The sequence below is a fragment of the Sus scrofa genome, chromosome 9 (assembly GCF_000003025.6).
Source record: "Sus scrofa isolate TJ Tabasco breed Duroc chromosome 9, Sscrofa11.1, whole genome shotgun sequence".
Taxonomy (NCBI): Eukaryota; Metazoa; Chordata; class Mammalia; order Artiodactyla; family Suidae; genus Sus; species Sus scrofa.
In genome coordinates, this window is record NC_010451.4 from 9,729,903 (window position 1) to 9,739,143 (window position 9,241).

General features: G+C 60.1%; 1 protein-coding gene across 3 annotated transcripts in view; it reads right to left on the bottom strand.

Annotated features, from left to right (window-relative positions):
• The window catches only part of GDPD5 (glycerophosphodiester phosphodiesterase domain containing 5), an 84,232-nt gene extending 75,948 nt beyond the window's left edge, over positions 1 to 8,284 (bottom strand). For 2 of the 3 annotated variants that reach the window (XM_021062520.1, XM_021062521.1), the window contains exon 1: positions 7,474 to 8,265. The gene's annotated coding sequence lies outside the window, so the exon portion shown is untranslated. Of the gene's footprint in view, positions 1 to 7,473 lie in introns of all 3 variants that reach the window. The other variant, XM_021062519.1, reaches the window with a different exon arrangement.

Sequence of the window (9,241 nt, forward strand, 5' to 3'; positions counted from 1 at the left end):
AGCAAGACAAAACGCGGGCTGCCTTGTCTTATCTTTTACAGAGAAAGGGGGACAGGGAAGGGCCCCAAGACTGGGTGGTGATCCCTCCGGCCTCTGTCTCAGAGACCCAGCCTCAGGTGGCTGGGGCAGTGAAAGGGCACTGCAGGCGGAGGCCAGGGTCCGAGTCCAGCAGGCGCTGCCACTGTCTGTGACCTACCGCCCACTGCTGACGTGTCTGGCACTACCCTGGAGCCTCATGTGGTCCCTTTGGCCCTTCCAGAGAGAGATTACTGTTATTCCTGTTTTCAGATAAGGCCGCTGAGACTCAGAGAAGACACCCAAGCAGGGAAGTGGGGGCCGGGGGGGGGAGGTGGAAGCCTGGTTTATCGGATGGCAAAGTCTCTCCGCTGCCCGGTTGCTCCAGGGGCAGCAGCACCGCAAAGCACGGAGCAGCCTAGAAGCAGTGAGCCCCCTGTCCCGCATCGTCGGGGGTGCCGCAGGAGGCGGCCAGGTGGTTCTCAATCTTGGCTGCCCTCAGATATCATCCGGGGAGCTCTAAAATCAACTGATGCCCGGACTTGGCCCAGACTGTGGGATGGCGACCAGGCAGGACTTTTTGAAGTTTCCTAAATGATTCTAATGCGTGCAGTGGATTGGAGAGCCGTACGCCCAGACAGCCACTACAACCTCTCCCCGGTCCCTCGCTGCCCCCCGGCCACACCTCTGGAGGAGAGACAGGCTTTTTTATTCTGACCCCACTTTACAAGAGGGGCAAAACCCTGGCAAAACGCAAAGGACCAGGTGGTGTCCTCAGGCCCCCACCCCCAGCTACCAGTGCAGGAGGGAATCCTGACTTTAGGGTGCCGCTGGGGTGAACCCCTTGAAGATACTTGGGGGGTCTTGGTTCCCTTGTCAGTGGAAGGAATTTTCCCTCTGAGCCTCCTGGGTGGGAGGGTAGGCAAATTCTTCATAGCCTTTCTCTTTCTCTCTCTCTCTTTTTAAATAGAGTTCACTCATTCACAAGCCAAACAGCTGTAGGATTAATGCTGGGAGACCACCTCTGCTGGTGGGCGGGCCTTGGGAACAAGGAGATAAAAGGACTCAGAGCTAGGCCTGTTTATTCTTTTCTGTAGGGGATTTGGTCCCAGGCCTGGGGAGAGCTGGGACTCAGACCTGGGTGCACAACTTCCTCCCCACCTGCCTTCCCGGTGCCCGCCAGCGGAATGCCACGGACACAAGACAGAGCAGGCCGGTGGCAAGAGGACGGCCTGTGGAGTCCAGCAGAGCTGGGGTCTGCCCTCCTAGCCGGCCACCATGGGACAGGAACCACTCCTCGCCGAGCTCATGCCCAGGGCTGACCTCACAGCCATGCATGTCAAGTACTTTCCAACTCAGCTCTGGGAGCACTTCCTCCAGGAAGCCTTTCCTGACTTCCCTCCCGGCCGAGTACTAGATAAACCCGGCCCCAGCCCTCTCTGCCACATTCTGTCACATGGTCACTGCTTCTGTGTCTCCCCCTCCCAACCAGGCGGCTCATTCATTCATTGCACCGAGCAGCAGCCCTGGCCTGGGGTTCACTCTGTGTGTCCTTCCTGAGCACCTGTTCGTTTAGACTCTGCCAGGTGCTCAGCAACAGCAGCTACCGTGCACTGAGGGCTTGGCATGGGCTGGGTGTGTTTCTGACGGTTTTACATGTATAATTTATTTACTTTCCCACAACTACAATTGTCCCCATTTTTCGGATGGGGAAACTGAGCCCCAGAGAGGTGAAATCACTTGCCCAAGCCACATGGCTAGTAAGCGTGCACTCGGGCTGTGATCTGAGCAGTGCCCTCTGCCACTGTCCGCAGATGGGATCCGGCCCTAGCCTCAGGAGCTCACTCTCCACAACTTGAAAGTTTTGGAAGGGTGTTTACTTGTTTAATGGCCGCTTCCCCCATAGACCCAAATCTCCAATCACGTCACATTCTGTAACGTGTAACCGTGGGTGAGGGGGGAGCGGCGAGGGACACCAATGCCTGTGGCTTCCCTTGCAGGAGGGACTCACTCGGTCTCACCTGGACCCCAGACAGCTCCTCCCACCTGCGTCATTCCTACTGTGAAGGCCTGAGAAATTCCAGGTCCCTGGACAGCCTGGCCCTGCCCTCCGCCTTGAACTTAGCTCACTGGGCAGGGGGTGGGAAGTGCAGCTCTGCAAATCCCACCTGACCGTGTCCTCCTCTGGGAAGCCCTCCGTGCCGCCTGGCATGCTCTCCCTTCGGGCGTCACTGGCGGGGCTCTTCCATCAGTGTCTCACTGAGTCACTTGATCACGAAGCTACTGAGGGGACCGGCAAGGGGACACATGCTATGCTTCAGGCCTGCCACCTGCCTCCTGGCTATCTGGTCTCATTTAACCCCCACAACGCCGTGCTTACGGGCGCCACTTTATAGGGAAGGAAACAGGTGCAAAGGTTGAGCAACTTGCCCAAGGGGCAGCTCGCACTGCCTCTCCCGGCTGGGGGTGGGGGCGGGCCCTTTTGCCAGGTACGCTGCTAGGCACTCTGGAGGGAGGGGAGGATTGGGGTGACAGAGACTCTACTTCTGACTGGCTGGCAAGGGAGGCACATCTATACAAGCCCAATCCACAGGCCACAGTTGGTGGGTGAGGGCTACGGATCTGCAGGGGAGGAGTCCTGGAAGCTTCCAGAAGGAGCCATCTTCAGGTCTGGCAAGATTCCTCACTGCCCCACTCCCATAACCACCATGACAGGAAGGGCAAGCCTTAGCCTACAAAGCTCTGGTGCCCCATGGGTGCCACCCTGGAGGCTGCAAAGGGGAGGAGAAGCAGCTGCCCAGCCAGCTGCCCTGCCGATGACCCCAGTGTGGCCGGGCCAGCCTGCTTCCAGCCCCGCCGACCTGGCCTGGCCCAGCCGGCTCCCAATCACAGGGTCTTCTCTGCCCAGCTAATGACCATGCTGCCAGCAGCCCAGGCCGCCACCCTCCTTCGGGCGGAGCAGCAGCTAACTGCAGAGCCGGCTGGCCCAGACAGCGGCCGGGCCAAAAATCACAGCCGCTCATCACACCACATCCTCTGGCCCTGACGCTGTGGCCTCCTCCCCTGGCTTCCAGGGTCACAAAGGACACTGCAGGAGGCTGGAGCTCTGGAAGCTCGGACACCACCCCACTCCCCACAGACCCGGAGAAACAGGACCCTGGGGTGGGGCTGACTCCCTCCCGAGTCCCACGGCCAGCGGTGCCCAGGGCCCCCGCTCAAGCCCGCGCGGCCCTTCCCAGCCCGGAGACAAGGCTCGCGTGCAGGCTCCTCATGTGCACACTACGCTCTCTAGGCACTTGGGTGGAGCTGAGGAGGCAAGACATCTTCTAAGAATGGTTGAGCCGGCCGTTCAGTGGCAGATAAGAGAACACGCTTCGCTCCTCCCTCCCCGTCTAGCTGAGTGACCTTGGGCAAGACAATGCACATCTCTGAGCCCCAGCTGGATACCTCCCAGAGAGGTGGATGAGAGGCTCTGGCTCGGAATAAGCACTCAAGAGCATCAGCAAGCGCTCACGTGGCCAGCACATTATTATGACATGAGCAGGTGGATGCACTGGACAAACTGTAAAACGTGAGGCCCTGGCAGGTATTGTTGCTCTTATTGTCAAGTGTGAAAGATTCAGAGGCGGGTGTGACAAGAGGGCCGGGATGTTTCTGGGGGGATTTATGACCTGAGTTGGGCCTTCAGAGACAGAGGGGTGAGCAGAGAAGAGGACAGTATGGATGGGTGTGGGTGACAGGAGGAAGCCCATAAACAAAGCGGCCGCACATGACGTGTGTAGGAGAAACGCAATGGCAATGGCCAGGGGTCCGTGCAGTGGCTGCGGGGGGCAAGGCCATGGTCTCCATCGACTGGCCAGGAGGAGGCACAGGGGTTCTGAATGGGGACCCCCTGATGCTTTCTGCAGTGCGGATTCTCTCTGGCGCTCAAGGCCACCCACGCCTCTTCTGCACATCCCTCTCTGACGCCCCAGATCCATCATCACCACCCCAGAGGTCTCCCCACCTCCCTGCTTACGACACCACCCATCTTCTCCAGCAGCCCACCTCATGGTTCACGTTCACAGGGAAGCGCCCTCTCATTAAGTACCTATCATGTCAAGTGCATTACATAAAGGACCTCACAGTCACCCCTAACTATCTTACAGCGGAGGCAGCAGAGGCCTGGCAGGGTTGCGTGTCTTTTTCTTTTTTTTACTTTTATTTTTATTTTTTTTGTCTTTTTGCCATTTCTTGAGCCGCTCCTGTGGCATATGGAGGTTCCCAGGCTAGGGGTTGAATCAGAGCTGTAGCTGCTGGCCTTCGCCAGAGCCACAGCAACGCGGGATCCGAGCAGCATCTGCAACCTACACCACGGCTCACGGCAACGCCGGATCCTTAACCCACTAAGCAAGGCCGGGGATCGAACCCACAACCTCATGGTTCCTAGTCGGATTCATTAACCACTGAGCCACGACGGGAACTCCTCTTTTTTTTTTAACCATGTTCTCGGGATGCTGCCATCGAACCAAGCCACTGCAGTGACAATGCCAGATCCTTAACCTGCTGAGCCACTCGGGTGTTTTCCTCACGGTCTTACAGTGAGTGAGTGGCACAGCCAGGATTCAACCTTAACCTGATGTCAGGGCCTGGATTCTCCAAGGCAAATCGCCTCTAGCCCCAGCCCGGACACCCTTCTCCTTGATAAAGCCTTTGTGGTTACCCTGTCCCCAGGAGCTTCTCCATGCCACCCCTTCCTGCCCACTTGGAAGCAGAGGCCCACAGCTTGATCCTAGCTCATCTAGCTTGGTGTCCATTGTTTCCTGTGGGCCCGCCATGCCCCTCAATGAGAGAAGTGGGGTGATAAGAGGTCACTTTCCTCCTGCGGCCCTTTCCCTCAGGTCTGACTTCCAGCACTGACAGGAACCACCTGCTCTGGTGGGGCTGAGAAGCTCTGCTGAGCACAGGGCTGAGGGAGCTCCCAGCCAGGGGAGCCATAAATTATTCACAGCACCTCTGTGCCTGGGGAGGCCAGACCACAGGCCAGACAAACACCGGCTCCCTACAACCCCCAAAAAAGGGGTGAGGGCTTAGAGTCCAGAGCTCCTTGCCAGGGTCCCCAAGCAGACTCTAGAGGCCTGTGGGACCAGGAGGCAGCACAGGGCAGCCTGACCCACATAGGGGTCCCAGCTGAGCAAACCCAGGTCTCTGAACCTGGGTTCCAATCCCAGGCAAGTCCCAGAACTTCCCTGAATTTCCCGGTCAAGATTCCCGCTTCCTTGCCTCATGAGGAAGGAAATAAATATTTGGCCACACTGTATATTTGTATTTTCCTTAAGCCTCACAACACCCTTGTAAAGGAGGAATTCTAATTTACAGAGAAGCAGCTGGGGCTCAAAGGAGTGAAGTGACTTGCCCAGCGCCACATGGTCAGTGGGAGGAACCAGAGCAGATTCACCCCGGCTGATCTGACTCAGGGCTGTCTGCCCGTGCGGCTTAGCCTGCTCCATCAAGAGCTAGTCACCACAGGGCCTTTACCATCTGGTAAATTCCAAGGCACCCAGGGCCTGAAGCAAACTCAAAGGCCCTCCCCGCACAGGTGACTTCACCTGAGCCTCAGTTTCCCACACAAGGGAGCTGGTGGAAGCCAGTCCCGTCTTGGCAAAAACACTAAAAACTCTTGAGCACTTGACAGTGTGCCGCATGCGATGGCTCCACCATCTGAACAGGTACCACGCAGCCTCCCTTGACCCCAGTGGACAGGTAAGGCTCGGAGCCATGGATGCCACCAAGAGGTCCCAGGTGGGGCCTCCCCAGCCCCATGGCGCCTCATCCCAGGCTCCAGGTCTTTTCCATCCCGCCATGAAATGAGATCACACGTGTGAAATCATCTCATCAAGGAGGAGCTTTGTGTAGACAGCAGGGAGAATTATTGTGAGAATTTGAATCCCCATGGATGGTGGGTGGGGGGAATCCCAAGCCCCTCCACCGCTTTCTCTTCCGGTTCCCCCAACCTCTTCCTCCCCGCCTCCCCCCTCCCCCACCCCCCAGCTTCCAGCCTTTGGCTGACCTCTCCCCCTCCCCCTCCCCTTTCCCCCTCCCCCCTCCCAGGGGCTTTCCAAGGTGATTTCCCCTGGACTCCAGGAAGCCAGGCACAGCAGGGGTTAACTCAGCCCAGCCAAGGCTTGAGGGAGCGCTCGCTCGGGAGCGGGGGGGTCCCCAGACTGGGTCCCCTTCCCCCCCAGAACAAGAGCCCACAGAGTCCATGCCAAGCACTCTTTCTCAACACCCCTCCCCCTGCACAGCCCCGGGGGGCAGCAGAACAAGCCCCTGCCTGGGAGTCCAGGTACCTGGGGCTGTGCCCCCAGCCCTGGCAGCCCCCGCCCTGAGAACTTGGGCGAGCCCCTCCCCTCCTGCACCAGAGGTGTCTTGCAGGTTCCCCCGCCCAGGAGAGGCTGAGGTCAGCCTCGGGTCTCGTCCCAGCACCAGCCACAGAGATTCTCACAACAGCCTCGCACGTGGTCACCCGGACCTCACAACCTCACATCAGGGGTGGGCAAACCCCAGCCACCCACCAAGAAGATGCTAACTGGGAGGAGGAGTGGACACTCTGAAGGATGTTTAGGATCATCTTCTCAGGCACCCTGCTGGCTCAACTACATGCTTGCTTTAGGACCTCGACAACTGGCACCCCCTGTCCCCCGGCCTCAGCGGCCTCCTTGCTAACGTGAAGGGTGTGAGCTGGGTGGGTGCTGAGGGGCCCCATTTCCTACAGCTCTGATGGGCTCTGACGTGGAGCCCTCCTCATTGCATTCTCCCAGCAGATAAGCAGCGTCTTGGGGCTTCCAGAGTGTCTCAGAGACCCCGGGGTCTGACCCACGGGGGACAGGGGCAGCTGCTCTCTGTCAGGGAGGGAAGCCTGGGAAGCTTCCACCTCCGTCCTCCACTCCGGATCACCTTTCCTGGGAAGTGACACGGCCAATGGATGAGAGGGAAAGGGGCCAGGAAAAGCCGCGTCCCTGGCCTGGGGATCAGCTCCCCGATGCCCCACCTTGACCCCTCCCCCATCTCCTGCCTGGCGGCCCCGCACTTCCTTTCTTCTCTCCACTCTCAGCTCCTTTCCCTCTCCAGCCTAACGTTCCTCCCCAGTCTCAGTCCTCGAGGAAAGCGAGCGGGGCTAATTAACCTCGTTGAACCTCACTTTCCCCATCTGCAAGCGCCGGTACCAGCACACAACACCTTTCATCACTCAGAGTGATAGCGGGCCGTTTGAAGGATCATTTGCGCAAGGGTGGGGCGCGGACCCGCACACAATGGGCGCTCAATAAGTGCCGGTTGGCTCCCTTCCCCCTCCTCTCCCCGCGCCCCTCCTAGCCAGCTGCCGGCGCAGCTAGCGCCCGGTGCACGCCCGCAGGTGGCCCCGGCGCTGCCCAAACTGGGTCGGAGGCCGCCCGCGCCCGGCATCCGGGGCTCTCTCACCTGCAGCACTCGGCTCTCCCCTGTGTTTTCTTCGGGGCAAGCGCTCAGCCCCTCGCCCGGGGCGGCAGGAAGGTGGCTGCTTCGTCTCACAGCACCAGCCCAGTCCGGTTCAGTCCGACGGGCCAGCCCGCCTGGGACCCCTCATAGGGCTCTGGGCCCGGGTCGGGGCTTCCTGGACGTTAGCACCGCACCAAATCCGAAGCACCGGGGCAGAGGCAGCTGAAGGTCCGGGCTCCTTTGCACTCAGACGGAGGGGTGGGGGCACCCTGCCTTAATCCCGGGCGGAGGGCTAGGGGCTTCGGCACACACTAGAGAAAGGCTGGGAAGGAGCCGGTAATCCCAGAGCCGTGTGGTGGGCCAGGAGCGTCCCGCCCTGGTGCACTGGATCAGGGTCAGGGGTTTGAGGCGTCCCGGCCACACGCCCCGGACCGCGGAGCGCAGAACCGGGCTGGGGTTGGCGGGGCAAGGCAGGGCGCGGGCGAGAAGACGCGGAGCCGCGGCGGCTGGAGCCCGGTAGAGAAGTCTTCCTAGGTCCGGACTCGGCTCGCTCTGCAAAATGGGGCGGTCCTCGGCGTGGCAGCTGACTCCAGAGCTCACAGCCGCGGCTCCACTTCCTCCTCTTCTCCCGGCTGGCCCGCCGCTCGCTCAGCCTCGAGCCGCAGCCGCTGCCACCGCCGCTGTCAGCCCCGCCGCCCACCCCCACAGGAGCTGCCGCAGGAGCCTGAGCCGGAGTCGAGCAGAGCCGAGGCAGCGCCGCCCAGCGCCGGAGCGCCGGCCAACGCGGCCCCGCCCGAATTGGGGCGGGGTCACCCGAGGCCACGCCCTCGCCCGGCCACAGGCAAGGGGCGGGGCGCACTCCAGATCCCCTCCCCCCGTCCCGCGCTGTCGGGCCACGAGGGCCAATGGGAGAGTGGGAAAGGAGCGGAGCTCTGCGGAACGTGGAGTCTACCTCGGAGAGGGCGGGGCAGAGATGGAGAGGTGCGGCCGGAGAGGACAATGGATCCGGGTGATAGAGGTTTAAAGAGCTGGGCGTGTGGCGAGGGTATCCTGGGGACCCGGATAGAGGAGAAGTGGTGAGCTCCGGTTTGTCTGGGACACAGCGGTGGGGAAGTCAAGGGGTAGGAACAGGGGTCGGGGTGGGGAAAAAAGAGGCCGGATGGAGGCCAGATGCGTTATCAGAGGTAGTGGAGTCCAGGGAGAGTGGAGCCCTCGGAACCGGTGAGACACGCCCTCACAGCACCCCAGTACCTTCTCCCTCTGCGGCCTCTAGGGCTCATCGCGAGGAGATGAGGGTTGGATGCCGTGAAATATTCTGATTTCAGGTTTCGGGAAAAATAAGCAGTCAAGAGCAAAAGTGTGTGAGGACAGCACACTCCTTGAATCTTGATGTTTCTACCCTGTGCTCCTCCCCTCCCCGGCCCCAGAGCCTTGGGACAGGAGCTAGGCTTGCATAAGGCGGGACACAGGGCAGGTCTTGGATGGTTTTCGGGATTAAATGAATGAGTGTTGAGTGTCCTGTAGGGGCCATGGGAACGCCACTAATGGGCCTGGCAAGTGAAGGAATGGAGGCGGCACAGTACAAGCTTCCCGAAGCCTCACCACCAGCCTTATGCAGTAGGTACCCCATTTCAGCGATGAGGCCACCAAAGCAGAGAGGAGCCAAATGATGTTCCCAAGACCATAAGCTGGGATAGGATTCCACCCACTCATCACTATTACATTCTAGGACAAAGCTGTGTGGCTTTGAACAGGTTGCTCAACCCCTCTG